We start from the raw sequence: 16,361 nt of genomic DNA, 5'->3' as shown, positions 1-16,361 counted from the left end.
ATTGTCATCATGAGAGTAATATGCTCTAAGCCTATAAAACTGATACATAAACAAAAACTTCCAAATTTCTGCCTAAATTTGCCAATTCTGGATTTAATTAGTGATGCCATCATGAAGACAAATCCTACCATATGTTTGGAGGCTCAGGAAATCTTTACAGTGTCAGCTGCAGTTATATTGCCCCTCCTCCTCCTACATTAATACACACACACACACACACACACACACACACACACACACACCCCTTACTCACACACATGTGCGCACACTGCAATACAATACTCACTCTGCACCTATGTGACTGTTAAGTGAATGAAAACATCCTGCTCACACATTTCTGTGTGAGTCTAATCTTTGTATTTATTCAGCAAATGCAAATGTACACAACTGATTGGAAAGTTTCCAAAGCTTTGAACTTTGAAACAGTCTGAGAGTAGTAGGCTACGCTTCATTGTGGGGGGTGTGCAGGTATAGCAGATGAGAAGAGAAGAGAAGAAACTGTATTGTTGGAAGAAGTTGAGCATAAAGAAACCCCCCGTAGTCCGAACTGAGCTGGCTGCTGTGAGTGGTTTGACCTCTGAATCTCTGAGCTCCTGTATGCCTCTCAGTCTGCCTGCCTGTCTGACTGCTTGTTTGTCTGCCTGTCTGTCTCTCCTTTAGCTCCCCTGTTTGCCTGACTGCCTGTCTTCAATATCATCTGGAGATGTACAAAGGCAAAGAGATGGCACATTAAGGGAGCTTGTTCCATCACATGTCTTTCCACACACACTGAGAAATGTAATCTCACACATATAGTCAGTCAGTTTACATTAGACAAGCTGCAAACATTCATACTAGTTTACTGGTCACTACAGGAAGAGTTTGATCTGTGTACTGGTCTGACATAAGGAATATATGCACTAAAACAATTATCTTCTTTCATAGACATATGCAACAATTGAAATATTTGTGTAAGTTTCTGGCTGCTCTTGTAAGAGAAAGGGATTTTATTGTCTTTGTGCATTAGTGTGAGTGTGAACCTGTACATGCATGTATGTGTGTGCTTGTGAGCTTTGGTCTGTGTGTGTGTGTGTGTGTGTATAGTAAGCTGACAGCAGCTGTAAAATTCCTCTCTGAGCATCACAGAGGGGAGGCTGATGGGAGCTGACAGGGAGCAAGAGTGAAGGGAGGTGGGAGAGGAAGATGAAGGTGAGCGTAGAGCAGGGGGAGACGGTGGTTGCCAGCTTGTTTGATGATTGAAGGTTTAGTCAGGCTTTGCAGAAATTCTGTACTGCTGTCGAAGAATACTGATGCCTTTACTGTCAACCTCTCACTCCCAAAGCATCAAATACAGCAGCTTGGTCAGTGGATATACGGTTCAAACTATGACGCTGTAGGTACCCCTCTAGCATCATTTCTGGAAGCTCCCCTCTTGCATAATGTTTTGATGTGCCGTAGAAGTCAGGGGCACATTCAATCTGAAAACGGTGTGCAACATTTTGCTACAGTTTCTGGGTTGAATGACATTTTGAGGTACGTTTTCTCTTGTTTGGTGGGCATGTCAGAGGTGTTACCCAGTCAGCAGCAACGTGTATAGACCTATAAACTCTGCCCCACAGTTACCACATACCCCTTCACTTCATTAGGATGCCATTCTGTATGGCAAGGGCAGTGACTGTAACATTAAACATGTATTTAAACCGATTTCATCAGGCTCTGAAAAAAAGAATGCAAATAATGGCCTTCTCTACTGCCAACGCTTGTGTAACACAATAGGGTGTTCAACGTGCATTTTTTTCCCACCAGCTTTCTGGCAGCACTCCCTCTGATGGGAGAATGCATTTTGTTTCCCATGTGAAGCTAAGAGTCAAAGTTGATTTCTTTTTAACTTACTTAAGTTTGTTAAGTTACGTACGTTACTAACTAACTAATGTACTTATTTTAACTCAAACCATGATCTTCTTCCTAAACCTAACCAAGTAGTTTTGGTGCCTAAACCTAACCAAACTGTGACTGTTTCACAACGTTAACCACATGTTTTATTTTGAAAGTTTAACTGGACGTAGCATATTTATTATTGCTAACCGCATATGCAAAACTGACACTAGAGGTGTAGGTAGAGCATACGGAGCCCGGGAAAATCCACAGATGAAAATTTGTTATACGAAATGCTATTGCGTGTGCACGAGATACAATTCGTTTGTGTGTTTTAATTTCTTCGTGGCCACGAGTTACTACTTCATTCCCACGTTTTACCTACTTCGTTCACACATTTTAATTAACTTGTGGGCATGAGATAAGTGTATATAAAAAGAGCCAGTACAACAGCTTTTCTCCCCAAAGCATAGAGTGCACAGCATCTGCTCCAGCCACCACCTGCTTAAGGCACTGCTTGGGGATAGCTATGGATAGAGACTATTTGATTAAGCTTTATTTTATCATATTGAACACACTTGCTTTGCAAGGGATTATTGGGATTAAAGCACTGTGCAATTGGACTATTAACTCCTTAATGTTACGCATACCCACTTGTCTCTTTCTAAGATGAGTTACATTTAGATGATTAATGACCAATTTATGTATTATATATTTAATTAATGCAATTACACTAACTAATTAATGACTAATGTTGCCTTGCTAGCTAATAATCCACTTAATTTACCGATGCTTGAAGGAGGTGCTGTGTACTCTATGCTTTGGGGAGCAAAGCTGGTCCATTGTGCTGGCTCTTTTTATATACACTTATCTCATGGCCACGAGTTAATTACAACGTGCGAACGAAGTAATTAAAACGTGGGAACGAAGTTCTATTTATGGATCTTCCTGGGCTCCGTAAGAGCGCCATAGTTTGAAGCGTAGGGCCACTGACCAAGCTGCCTATTTGGTGAGTTGGGAGTGAGAACGTGACCTTATCGAGTGTAACCAATACACCGTGGATCTATCAGCTCAGAGTGAAACAACTGTTTCCCCTAAATATTTGCAGATGGTGCTGAAGTCTGGCTTTTGGCCACTGCTGGACCTATTCCCAGCTATCCATTTATCAATTTTTACATTTTAGAAGACTATTTATTTTATTTTATTTTAAATTACAACTAATGTAAACTTCGAATGCTTCATGCTGTATGGAAACAACATTCACCAACTTGGTATAGGTTAAATACAAATGTGTAAGTTTTCTATTAAACAACAGTGCATTTGGAACATTTCACAAATGAATGATTTAGGAATAAAACTTTGGAATTAATAAAATCATACTGGTCTGATTTGTTTGAGTTGGACAAGAAAAAAAACCCATTTTGCATGCTGGTGGGACTGCAGGGTTTATACAGGTAGAGAGAGTAGTTCCAAAATAAGAAATAAATAAAAAAATGCCACCTTTATTAGACTGCAGAAAGTATGACAAGCAGTTGAATAATCAATGGTTCAATGATATGCTAAGGTTTAAGAGCAATACTGGGAGCCCTGCATGTGAATATCCCACAGTGCTTTAATATGAATTTGGTTGAATTTGAGGATGGAAAGCTATGACTTATTGTCAATAAAACATAACTTGGCAACATTTAATTTCATTTTCACCAGAAACAGTTTCAAAATCTTAACATGATGAAGGTTCCATGTTCACATCACATACTGTAGCAACCACAAGCAAAGATACACGTGTGCTTTGCTACATATGGTTTGTATTTCGCAGTGTGCCTCCAGCAGAACTGGATAAGGGGTAATTACACATGAGCATTAACACAAAGTCAGATTTGTGAAGGAATAAAGCACAGGACACTCTCTTCAGAATCAGAATAAGCTTTCAAGTAATTTGACTCAATGTTACACACAGTTCCAAGAACAATTTTCAGGGAGATGGATAGAAATGAACATACAGCTAAAAACAAGGACAACAAAGCTGAACAGCATATAAAAATTATCATAAAACTATTATGTACATACAAATAAGTGAAAAATAAAGATGTGTATATAAGTATATATAAAGCAACAATGAACAAAAACATACAATGTCTATATACAAGTCGAACTGTTTCTGTAAATTGTAAACAAGAATATGATGTGCAAAGTGCTGGATTAATGTAATAGATTACTTTATATACATGAAGTAGGTAGTTATACAGTATATGCCTGTATATGTATATACGTGTATATATGTCTATATACAGTATATACAGTGATTGATATTTGATGATGATGATGATGATGATGATATTGATATGTAAATGTTAACAGTGTGTAGTTTGTTGCTACAGTGGATGTTTAAATGTTACAGGGTTATTGCATGGGGATTGTTTTCTGACACTATATGCCTGATTTAACTGTTGTTTAAACTTGTTGTTTTGGCGTACAGTGCTCTGTAGCGCCTACCAGAGGGGAGAAGTTGGAACAGGTTGTGTCCAGGGTGTGATGGGGCTGCAGTAAAGTTTTCTACCCATTTCATGACTCTTCAAATGTTTTTTGAGCAGAATTTGTGAGGCTGTAAATGATGATAACCGTTTTCCTTCAGAAAGATTACAGAAAACATTTATGCACATTGCTCTTCAACAACATATTGTACTGTTTGTGACTGGCCGAAAAAAGGCTGCCACATCGTCTGCCTCTTTTAAGTACTAAATAAGTTGATTTTAAGTCTTCTGAAACAATAATACTGTAGATGCGTTACCCTGAACCACTTATAAATTAGGCCAATTCTATTTGTGAGTTACAACAACAATCAGTAAAATCATGGAGGCTTGGTATTTTCAGTTAATTGGCACAGATTGTTGGTTCTGTAGGTTCACCAGCACTCCAGTGGAAAGTTGCACTTGGAATACATTACTGTACTGCTTCACCCCTCCCTTTCAAATAGCTTCCACTGAACTAGATAATGTATTGGACATGGCTGAGTGACTCAAGCATTAGTCTTCATAATAACCACTGATTAGTGAAGTTATTGTGCTGATGTCAGTGCTCTACATCAGTTGGCCCGAGAAGTGTTGCTGTGTGGGAGGTCTTGTTCTGACCCTGTTTGATCATGTGAGCAACGATAGTTCACATGATACTGGATGAAACTGACATATTCCTGATTAATCTGATTTATAGTGGCAATCATCATGTTGATCTATTGCTGTCCAAGTAGTGGGTTCGGCTAATAATCCAATCAGTTGCACATTATTTTCGGCAACAAGTGTCCTATCAAAACACTGATTACGCTTTGAGTGCATTCTATAAGTTCTTTAATTACAACACAACAGAGTTAATGGTTTAGGTCACAGTTTTCTCCTTGTAAGTGATTAAGAATTCTGTTGTATTTTACTTTTATTTTAAGAGATAAACCACTGAAACCCATAACTGCAACTTACATACATAGATTCTTTGTTATTCTTTTCTTTCTTTTCTAAAAGGTGCTCCCTTACATTAAAGTTAAAGAGGAAATATTAGCTACTTGCTAACACAACACCTCTCTCTCTGGGTTTGAGAGCCCAAGATGAAAATGAAGGGCTGAAAAATTGTGCTAATTATTGGTAGTCAGCTGTATGTGATTGCTGGGGCAGAAAGAGCATCTCTGGAGGGGTGAAACTTAAAAACAAAGTGGCTAGTCTTATGACACTCTGCAGGGGTGAGAGCCTGCTAAAGTTCACCACCTCTGTATTGTGTAAGCAGCCCTGTTATAATAACTGCCTTCATCTTGGCTGGGAAAAAGTAAAAGTTTTATCAGAGATGAGAGATGAAAACTAGCCTGTTTGAAGGGTTTTTGAATCAGAGTCGGATATAACAAAAACCTAACTTGCAGCATCTTTCCATGAGTAATACACATGTCAGATGTGCAGTAAATGTGGCTTAATCATTTGCATTAAAATCTCCAGAAACTTGCTTGAATCTTGCACAGATCTAGGATGAATGTGATGCCAGTTTCAGTAGCACAGCCAGTCTTCCCTTCTGTACTGTACAGTAGTTCTATTTTACACTGCCAGACCCATAGGAAAGTGTTTCTCTCTCGCCACTCAAACATTTGCATGTCTGCAAACTGGTGGTGGGGTTTCACCCTGTGGGAAACCGATGTCTGGCCAAGAGTCTCAGAGTCTCTGACCCACACAACCCACCAGTGTCCATAGTGTGGTGTGAAACTAGACCTTCTGGCAGGTGAGGAAAAGAACAACAGTCCTCATTTAGCTGTAGGGTATGTGTGAATGTTCATACTGCAAAATTCTTGCTGAGTCAAATAGAATTCACAAAACCTGTCAATGTACCAATTTCTATATTGTAGATTATGCAATGAAATGTGTTACATAGTTTTCTGTGTCAATGGTATTAAAATACATACTTGAATGGGGCATTAAACAAGAAACTGACCTCTGACCTCTCCCTTTTGAGTGATAACTGAATAGAGAATCGCCATAAAGTATTAAATCATATAACCATCTTTCTACATACTTGATGGACTTGCTGCACTCATTCAGTACTGCTTCAAAGTGGATTTACCTCCCAGAGAAACTAAGCTGAAATACTTACAACTGTAATACAGAGCACATGCAGAGTGTGTGGGCTTATAGAGTGGCTACCACATTAACATCCACTGAACCCCTGGGGTTTCCAGGTACCAATGTGGGTCAGCCAAAGTATTGGCCAAGGACTATGTGTTAAATGAAATAGCTTGGTCAGTATAGCATAGTGAATGATCCGCTTGAATGTATAAGATAGTGGATCACAATTGGCAAGCTTTTGAAAGAAAACACACAACTTTAGGATTTATTCAGTGCAACTACTCAACTCCCGCAGATGTTAATTCCTCATTAGGGGTTTTGAAGTTGATCAGCAAATCACATTTCAGATGCTAATTGCATTGTGCTGGCACACTACACTTGTAATTCACCTTATCTCAGTGACTGTTTTTGTGCACCATGAATTTTAACAAATTAGTCGAACCACAGCAGCACTATTCAAAGCTGCACTGAGTGAACTTGCTGAAATGGATTAAAATTTCCTTCGTTGGCACATAATGCTGACAAACTTTGATTCACCACCAGTCACCAAACCAACAACCCGCCTCACCCCCCAGGATAATCAAAGTATGGAAATCTCTCAGACCACCCACAAACACACACACACACACACACACACACACACACACATACAGGCACTGCATGGTGCAGAAGGAGATTGCCCTACTAAGTGTGAAGCTGTATTTTTCCACAAAGTCCTGTGAAATTAGCAAAAGCTCAAGACTAAAATATCAGAGTAATGGTGGAGAATCTGGCAGTTTCATCACACTTTTACACATGCACACACACACACACTGTACGTGCAGAGAAGTTTTGCTAGGTGGCACAATAGCCTAATTGACAATGAAATAATCCTCCACCTGGATGCCAAGCCTGTATTTTTGAACTCTTTGGCCATGGCTCCCATCCACAGCAAATTTTCAGCCATAATTGAAGGGAATACCTTGTGTGCGGTTGCAGGAACCCTCTACCTTTCCCTATAATAATATCAAGAGAGGTGATGCAGTTCCCTGCTACTGAGCTACTGACTGCTTTCTAAAATGTCACAAAACGTTTGGTGCCACAGTGTGACAACTTATTTTTTAGGATAAGTATTTAGTATAATTTATTATAGTTTAGTTAGTTTCCTCAGTGCCTGCACTGTCAAGTATACATATTCAGAATTTAAGATAAGTGATGAGTATTTACCATTTAAGGCAATTGAATGTAATTTTAAATGTGAATACAGGCCAGGTATTTGCCACTAAAATACAAACTCTAGCAAAGCTTTATTGACAGAACTTTCTTACACATTTGCTAGTGCTGCAGTGAAACATGGTTCATTTGGAAGCTCAAACAAATTGTATGAGTCTGCAGAGACTTGTTTATTATAATGATGAGTTGCCTCACATAGGATTCGCAAGCTAATGGCTGGAAGGTCAGTGGTTTGATCCTCAAATTGGCAGGATAAATCTGCGCAGAAAAAGTGAAAGAGCAGCACTGAGGTGCCCTTGTCCTTGTTGAAGTCACTTAATCCCAACCTGCTGTACTGAGCCAGGTGTGAAAGTGTGTAAAAGAGAGCAAAGTGTGCACATAGTCATATTCAAATAACATGTGGGAAAGGAGGCATTAAGTTGGACACACCTACTTCCCAGTGGCTCATCCAGTCTCTAACAGCAACCTCCTTTGGGTCACTTATCTCACGTGCACACATGCACTCACACTTAGAGAAACAACAACTACACTTGAAACGGATAATCATCACAGGTCACCACCTTGGTCAGCATGTGTCCCCATCAGTGACAGAATAGGTGACTATCTGTAGCAGGAGCAAAGCTTTATTTTGGTTGTGAGGTTCAAAGGTCCTGAGATGCGAGTTGACAGAAGCTGTCATGGCTGCCTGAGTGGCTGTGTCAGTGAACCTGAAAATATTAGTTTGGAAGCATCAAACACTGAGACAAACCCATGGCTGAAAACTATGGCTGTAGAATGAAAGCAACTGAAAACATTTCCGCTTAAACAGTAGATTAAAGGTTGGGGTAGCTTGCTCCATTTGTTCTTCTCAGTGTATTGGGGTTTTTTTTGGCAAATTTTAAATTGGTAGTACTGAATTTATTTACTTGAAATTAACACCTTTCACAGTTATTTTTTCCCTTCCATCATAACACTGTATGTCTTTCTCCTCCTTCCATGAGTGCCTAACCACCAAACCTCTTAAGTACTTAAAAATATTGAATATGTTATGGTGTTTCCACAAACTATAAAATCTTGGAAAGTTCCTTTTTTGGAATATTTCATAAATAGTTGATTTGTTCAGTGTAACAAAGAACAATAAAACCATCCCCCATAAATTCCATATGAATATATTTCTGCTGTCACTATAATGACTTTTAAAAAAGGGCCTCCTTTGGAATGTGGCATGCCCTCTGACCCCGTAGTGCAGGGAGTTTACATATCCCTGCCTCCACTAGTAAAAACTACATTCCTACCTTCGATCTGGGTCAAAGATTAAAGATGACAGAGATCTCACACTGACAAGTGAGACAGATCTGACACTCAGACAAATTTTTTTTTGAGGGCTGAGACAAAAAACTGTACAATAAAATACAACCACATACTGTATTATGACAAGTAATTTATTGCACCAAAATTTAATCTGTGCTTCCTTGAACTAGTCATTTTTAAATAATGGCGCTTTTTGTTCAATTCCAACCACTGTTGCACATCCTTGTCTTGGATTCATCAACTGTTTGGTTGGATTACATTCACCTTAACTGCAATTTCTGTTGGGAACATTTAAACACATTGATAATGCTGTTTGTTAATCTTAGCGCATGATCACACTGGATGTGAGATGTAGGCATGAAATGCGAGGTGCACTGCTCTGTCTTGATTTAGAGAAGCTGCATAAGCTGAAGTGCTGTAGGCATCTTCCTGCAGTTGCTAGGCAGCCACAACGTCAACTGCTGTCAATCACTTAGCTAGTATTGCTAATGACATTATGTAATAGAGATCGTGAATCGTGTCCTCCTTTTAGGAAAGCTTTTGTTCGATAGCCTCTGTTACACAATTTGCATCTTTCAATTATCAGTCTTTCAGAAAAGTTAATACTAAGACTATTTGGGCCAATCTGATCATATTTTACTGTTAATGGGTAACTGCCACTGTAACTGCTTGCAAAATTTAAGAACCTCACCAATTTAACACAGCAGTATAAAAATCTCATGAGGAGTGAAGTTCTTGAATGTTCTGGTAGCTGTTCAAAGAACAAAAGAAAAACTCTCACCCCTCATTCTTTGTCACAACACTTCTACTGATTTTTTTAATCAATATTCTATAATATCTTCCACCATTTTTCCTGTTTACCTAACACAACAAAAGGCTTAGTCTGACTGGACAACAGAGAAATAAAATGGTGATATAGGTAGGCTGTTGGAGTTTGCACTTGGAGTTAAACATAATGCAACTTGGAGTGATCAGGGCCACAAGATCCAGGTGGACAGACAGAAAAAAACTATAATTAGTGAAAACAATTGGAAGAAAGTGCCTCTCACTGCAGAAAATGCATCCACTGTGTGCTCAAGCGTTCAAACTGACTTAATGTATTAAATAATATTTAACCAGGCAAATTGACAAGAGCATTTATTCATGCAAATGACCTGTGAAAGTCACACATAATCACATACTGACCTTCTTTATTTGGTGGATATTTGGAGAAGTCAGTAAGACATGTCTCTAGAGACAGGAAGAGACAGTAAACAGATGGGTCACTTTCTATCACCAGCTGTGGAAAAATATGCAGACCTCGGAAATCTGAAATAAATGGTGTGGGAAGTCAAAATTGCTTACACTGGTAGAAACATATTTAACTAATTTATTTGCACAACATGATTGGATTGTATGTGCTCCAATTCCACTCATGATTGTATTTAAATTGGATGTTCTAAATTCACATTTGTTCAGTTCACAGGTGCGTTGCTATTAGCTAACTTAGAGTCTTAATTATCATTTTGTATGGTGCTAAGTTTATGGGCATTTTTAACAGACAGTAATATTTACATATCTCTGTAGGTAGCTGCTACATCTGGGAAATAGCACATCCTTGCACTCTGAAATAGCTCTCACCTTCTCCTGCCTAAGTGGCTTTTGTCTATTATTATATTATTTTCTCATAAAATAACTTGCCTTTCTATTTACCAAATATGTCTAAATTTAAGATGTGAGTAATATCACAAGTAATATAAAACTTATGAAAACAAGAGCCATGTTTTAAAACAAATTTCAACAATTTCAATAATGTTTAATGATTTTATATAATACATGGGGTTAATGACTAGATCTGCCTACAAACAGTAGCTCTATCTATCTGGCTGCTTTGTTACCTCAGCTAGGCTTATTGCAGGTTCCATATTTGGGACATTTACTGTAAAACACTCACCTTTACTGTCTCAAATCAACTAATACCATAGTTATGCTTTTTTAAAATGGGATTTTCTCTGCATTTATATTGAAGGCAATTTTTCACCTGTGTCTGCAAGATGACAAATGACAGGAACTAAGGGGAGAAAGAGAGAGGAATGACATGCAACTGGATTTGAACTGAGAACCTTGCAGTTTGTGGTCAGCACTTTTATATAATATATAATATCAGGGCACACAGTGTGATATGCAAAGCCTGATGAAATTATATCTTAACTTCCTTAATGTGATATAATTCCTGTAGAAACAGGATTTAAAGGCAGGGCATGTAAGTAAACCAATGGGATAGCAGTGGGACATTGTTCAAAATGTTGGTAATGGTTTAATTGGCTTGAGTTTTTAGTCCCACCTACTTGTGAAGCATTTAACCAATACACTGTTTTCCAGGAAGTAGCTTTTGGTGGAAAAATGACATTACTATTTCATAGAGTCTTTTATCTCACATGCTAAACAATTCTTATTCTTGAACATGTTGGATCAATCAAAGATGCCCATTCACTGACTGAGCAAGGGACAATTTGATTCGAATTAGCTAGCTAGCTAGCTAGTTCCTTTCTGCATTTAACACCAAAGGGAATGAAAAAGTTTTGCAAAGGGGGAGACTGTTAGTAAATCTGCTGCAGAGAAAGGAAGGGAGCTATCCCATGTTTTAAACCAGCAGCAGTTTGTGAATAAAATGGAACTTTAAAGCTGACAACATTTTCAAACTGATAAAAATACACAGTTGGAACTGGCCAGTCTCTGGTAAAGCTGGAGGCAGAGAAGAAGGACTTTTACAGGGGAACAGACGTCCTCATGAAGATCATTATGTGTATATTTTTTAAGTAACTACAGACGGTAAGCACAGGTCCTTCTTTTTTACAGTTTATTTTTGTAGTTTGTATGGTGTGTTGTTTGTGTTGTGTTGGTTGCCTGTGCTTGTCGTTGTATTCTCTAAACTATCAGTATGTAGTTTAGGTCTAAGTTCATTTTCTTTAGGTCTATGTTGAATTTTTGATTTTTCGCCATCTGTCAGTCGGTCTGACTGCTTGTCGCCTGTTTGCTGTTCTGTCTACCAGGGCCGCTATGACTGTCTGTCTGTCTAATCAGTTTGGATCAATATTGGTGTGATAACTGTTTTTTCGGGTAGATCTTCAAACTGTATGTTTTTTTTAAATGTTTTTTTTCATCTATCTGTCATCTTTCTGCTTCTGTCTAATCAGTTTGGATCAATATTGGTGTTTGTCGGTCTATCGTTAGGTTGGTTTGTCAGTCTGTCAGTCGGTCTGACTGCTTGTCTGCCTGTTTGCTGTTCTGTCTATCATGGCCACTGTGACTATTTGTCTACCTGTCTGTCTGTCTAATCAGTTTGAATCAATATTGGTGTGATAACTTTTTTTTTTCAGGTAGATCTTCAAACAGTAAGTTTTTACGTTTGTGTTATTTGAAAGCCATACTAAATTTCTGTCTATCTATCTGTCTGTCTACCATGGCTGCCGTGCCTGTCTATCTATCTACCTACCATGGCCGCCGTGCCTGTCTATCTACCTACCTACCATGGCCGTCGTGCCTGTCTATCTACCTACTTACCATGGCCTCCGTGCCATGACTATCTATCTGTAATCTCTCTGCTTCTGTCTAATCAGTTTGGATCAATATTGGTGTTTGTCAGTCAGTCGGCCTCTCTGTTGTTGCTGTTCGGTTTACCATGGCCGCTGTGCCTGCCTACCTACCTGCCAACCAACCAAGCAACCATGGCCGCTGTGCTATGACTACCTGTCTGTAATCTCTCTCCTTCTGTTCAATCAGTTTGGATCAATATTGGTGTCTGTTGGTTTGTCGGTCTGTGTTTTGTTGTTTGTTGGCAACCGTGCCATGACTGTCTTGTGTTGGCTGTTGTGCCATGACCAGGGCTCAGGGCAACATGCATCTTGTATCATGACAGTAGCAGAAATGGGAAATTAATAGAGAATATAAGTCTTTATTGATATGCAAAACATTTATTTACTCTAACACGCACTACAAGTATTCAAACTATCAACCAAACTGCAGTAAATCCCACCAAAATCCACAGACAAGCACTGGGGGTACTGTCTGATTCTGGTACAGAATAACCAATTTGGTGTACCCCGAAGCCCTCATGCAGTATCTTCAGAATTCTTTGGCATGAATGTAGCAGTTAGGCATGTACAGGATTTGTCAACAACAGCCAGTTGAGTATACAAGTTTGTAGTGCTGATTAATATTAGCAGAAAATGCATACAGCTACGCCAAGCCCAGAGGGAAAAACATGTCAGTAAGTCACCATTGATTGCGCAAAGCAAGCTTTACAGTACTGAGTGAGTTTGTAAATACTTTTTAAGGTTGTAGTGCCTCCATTCTGATCACTGGCAATTAATGTGGTAATATATTAAAGCACAGTAAGCGGGAGATGACAAGAGTTTTGTCAGCGTTGGACTCGGAGTACATACCAAACTAAAAAAAGTCTCAGTAGAAAACATTTGTTCATTCAATTTTTCATCAACAATAAGTGAGAGAAATACATCTTGCTCACTTCAGTTAACCCCCGTTTCATTATTTCATCAGTGAATCAAGATGTTAGGCCTGTTGTTTTGCTTACAGTAATGTTTGTGTTAATGTTGGCCTAATCCAATAATGTACTAAAGTGACTAAATGCAACACAAAGAGACAAACCAGACGAGACCCAGTCAACCAACTCAGTCCCCAATCAATTTGCTGTCCCACAAGACTGTCCCCGTGTGAAAGGGACACAGTATTTTTGTGTGGGCAGTCCCTAAGTAGTTGTCACTCTGTCCATATAGCTGAGACAACTAAAAGCCCATTATCTGAAAATGGCAGACCATTAGTCTGCTGGCATGAAGAGCCTTTCACTGCAGATCTCACATAAAGGAAGTCTGCAGATTCAGCAATGGGAGACGGGGAGAAAAATATGACCTTTTAACATGGCTGGGGAAAAAGGAGGAGTGGGAGGGGGGAAAAAGACACTGAGAATAATCTGTCCTCTGTTTACATCTGTAATAAATCACAGTGATGCTAACATGCTCCACTGCACTGTAGAATCTATGGGCAATGTAAAGTGAAATGATCTGCTCTTTGACCAAAGATCAGCAATAGTGATGATTGTCCTCATGATCAAATAGACGATTTTCTCTCTCCCGATCCCCACTGTTTTAACAGAGCGTGCACCACAGCACAGCCATTGACATTTTTCAGATCCTTTGTCACACAACTGCATGTGTCTCAAAAGTTGATTCAGTTCAAGGTCACAAAATACTAACTGGCTAACAGTACTTCCTCTGAAGTTAGAATTTTGTCATCATATTTTTGTGGTTGTGTAATTGTCTAACAACAAAAACAGAACAATGAAGATACCTGCATTTTATGTAGGACTAGATGTCATTTTCACTGTAATGTTGCTTGGAAATTATTAACTACAAAATCAACACTGCAAGTCCATATGGGGAGTTAGAGCACTGTCTGTCTGCAAATGTCTGCTTGTATGTGGTCTCATGTAAATGTGTATGCTTCTGTTTCATGGTGCCAGCATGTGCTAATGTGAATTTTGTGCTTTCATTAAGATATGTACTATATGTGTGTCTTTTTCTGTTTCAGGGAGACCCTTTTGCTCCCATGGCTCTCATTTATCCACTGGCAACTGGTTTTCACTAATCCCTTTCATTGGAAACAGCCTCCCTTGGTAGCAGCTGCCCTGACTACGTTGCAGCAGAGGCACGTTAGCCCCCGTCCAGTCCAATTTGGAGTTAGATATTAGTTTGTCATGAGCATGTAACTGTGAACAATGTAGACCTGGCTAATGCTAAATACATAGAGGTCAACAAAGACATGATGTAGACAGACCCATACTATATATTGTTTTGGTGATACTGGTTATAAAATTATACAGTTGCCATGTTATGACATTAACAAATCAGTTTCCATCCCTATGTGTACAGAGGCTGAGGCTTGTCATTAATTAGCAGATTCAGGGACAGGACAACCTGTCACCATGCTAGTACCTGGAGGGGTTTTACAATGTGCAAGCCTTCATCTCCAAAGAATTACTGTGTGTTTATATACAAACAGTTTTCAAAAGTGGTTCACGGTCACTGGCCTGACTCACTGTGGTCATTAAAGATCTCATGGCACTTATCGCAAAGAGTAGGGGGTTCCCTGGTGTCCTGGCAAAATTCCCACCCTGGCTCTCTCCATCTGGCTACCTAATCATCCCCCAGTGTAATTGGCTCTATGTTTCCCTCCCTCTCCACCGCAGGCTGATGCATGGTGAGCATTTTGGCGCAAAATGGCTGCTGTGCATCACCCAGGTGGGTGCTACACATTGGTGGTGGTTGAGGTGAGTTTCCCCCCTTCACTGTCAGAGCTTTGAGTATTAAGATAAAGCGCTATAATAATGTAATCAATAAGAATACTATTATTATTATTATTATTATTATTATTATATTTGCAGTATTATGTGATATGTTTTTGCCAGGGACTACAAAAGCCAAGGGGTAAAAGGCTGTAACATTTATGTGCCAATTTTACAGAACAGAGATCTTGAGATGACAAGTCTTAAAATAATGAGCTACAATCAGCAATCTTCCTCTGCCCTGTAGTTACAGTACTGTATTTATAACTAACTCATGGGCCAACAAATGATCTATTTTGCACAACCAGTTTTCTTCTAACATTCCCCCAATGTTTTTGTTTTAAACAAATGTCTTTAGAGATATATTGTTATACCTTTTTATTTTTCTCTTTCTTGAAGCATCTTGTATTACTTTTTTTTCAAGAGTGCAGTTGTCACTACAAAGTGGCTTTTCTTCCATCGTGGATTGTAGATTTGATACAGGCATCAGTTCGATGGATGTATTGAGGAAGGAATGGGTTTTCCTGTAATGTATTACACACTTAATTCACACTTCACTTACCAAATGTCGTCAATTTTCTCACCAGTTGTTTTTAGCAAGTGTCTCAATTTCCACATTAAATGTCTTTGCTATTTGGGAGAAGACCAGAGCCAAGTGAAAAGGTTTGGACAGTGTTGTGATGACTAAAGCCACTCGACAAAAGGAATCCTTTGTCTTAACAGATGGTTTCTCACATTTTCCTTGTTGATGTTCAGGATGTTGATTTATCAGGCATGGAGATTTCTCTTCGAGATGTGTCTGATGTCGATTTTGCTCAGAAACATAGATGATAATTTCAGATGTTGTTAGAGATGATCGGTGGCTATGGAACAGTGGGTGATTTGTACGCCAGCCAGACCATTGTGCTTGAACCCATATCACTTTAACCAAGATCTCAGGGGACTAAAGCTGCAGCCGTCTATTATTCATTCATCAGATGACATGAACAGACATTTCAAGGCTCTGTTCCACTGTGCTTACTCTAAATGCTGTCATCTCTACATTCCTAACCTTGCTTACCTTTTATTGCATCCAC

The 16,361-nt window shown here is 39.0% G+C and overlaps 1 long non-coding RNA gene across 1 annotated transcript in view; it reads left to right on the top strand.

Annotated features, from left to right (window-relative positions):
• The first annotated feature begins 11,301 nt into the window (after positions 1 to 11,301).
• LOC122882146 overlaps positions 11,302 to 16,361 on the top strand; it is a 79,753-nt gene continuing 74,693 nt past the window's right edge. The window contains exon 1 of the long non-coding RNA XR_006379294.1: positions 11,302 to 11,756. This is a non-coding gene — a long non-coding RNA (uncharacterized LOC122882146). The remainder of the gene's footprint in view (positions 11,757 to 16,361) is intronic.

The sequence above is a fragment of the Siniperca chuatsi genome, linkage group LG9 (assembly GCF_020085105.1).
Source record: "Siniperca chuatsi isolate FFG_IHB_CAS linkage group LG9, ASM2008510v1, whole genome shotgun sequence".
Taxonomy (NCBI): Eukaryota; Metazoa; Chordata; class Actinopteri; order Centrarchiformes; family Sinipercidae; genus Siniperca; species Siniperca chuatsi.
Note: the sequence above shows the minus strand (reverse complement) of the source record. Positions and strands in the feature narration are given on the sequence as shown.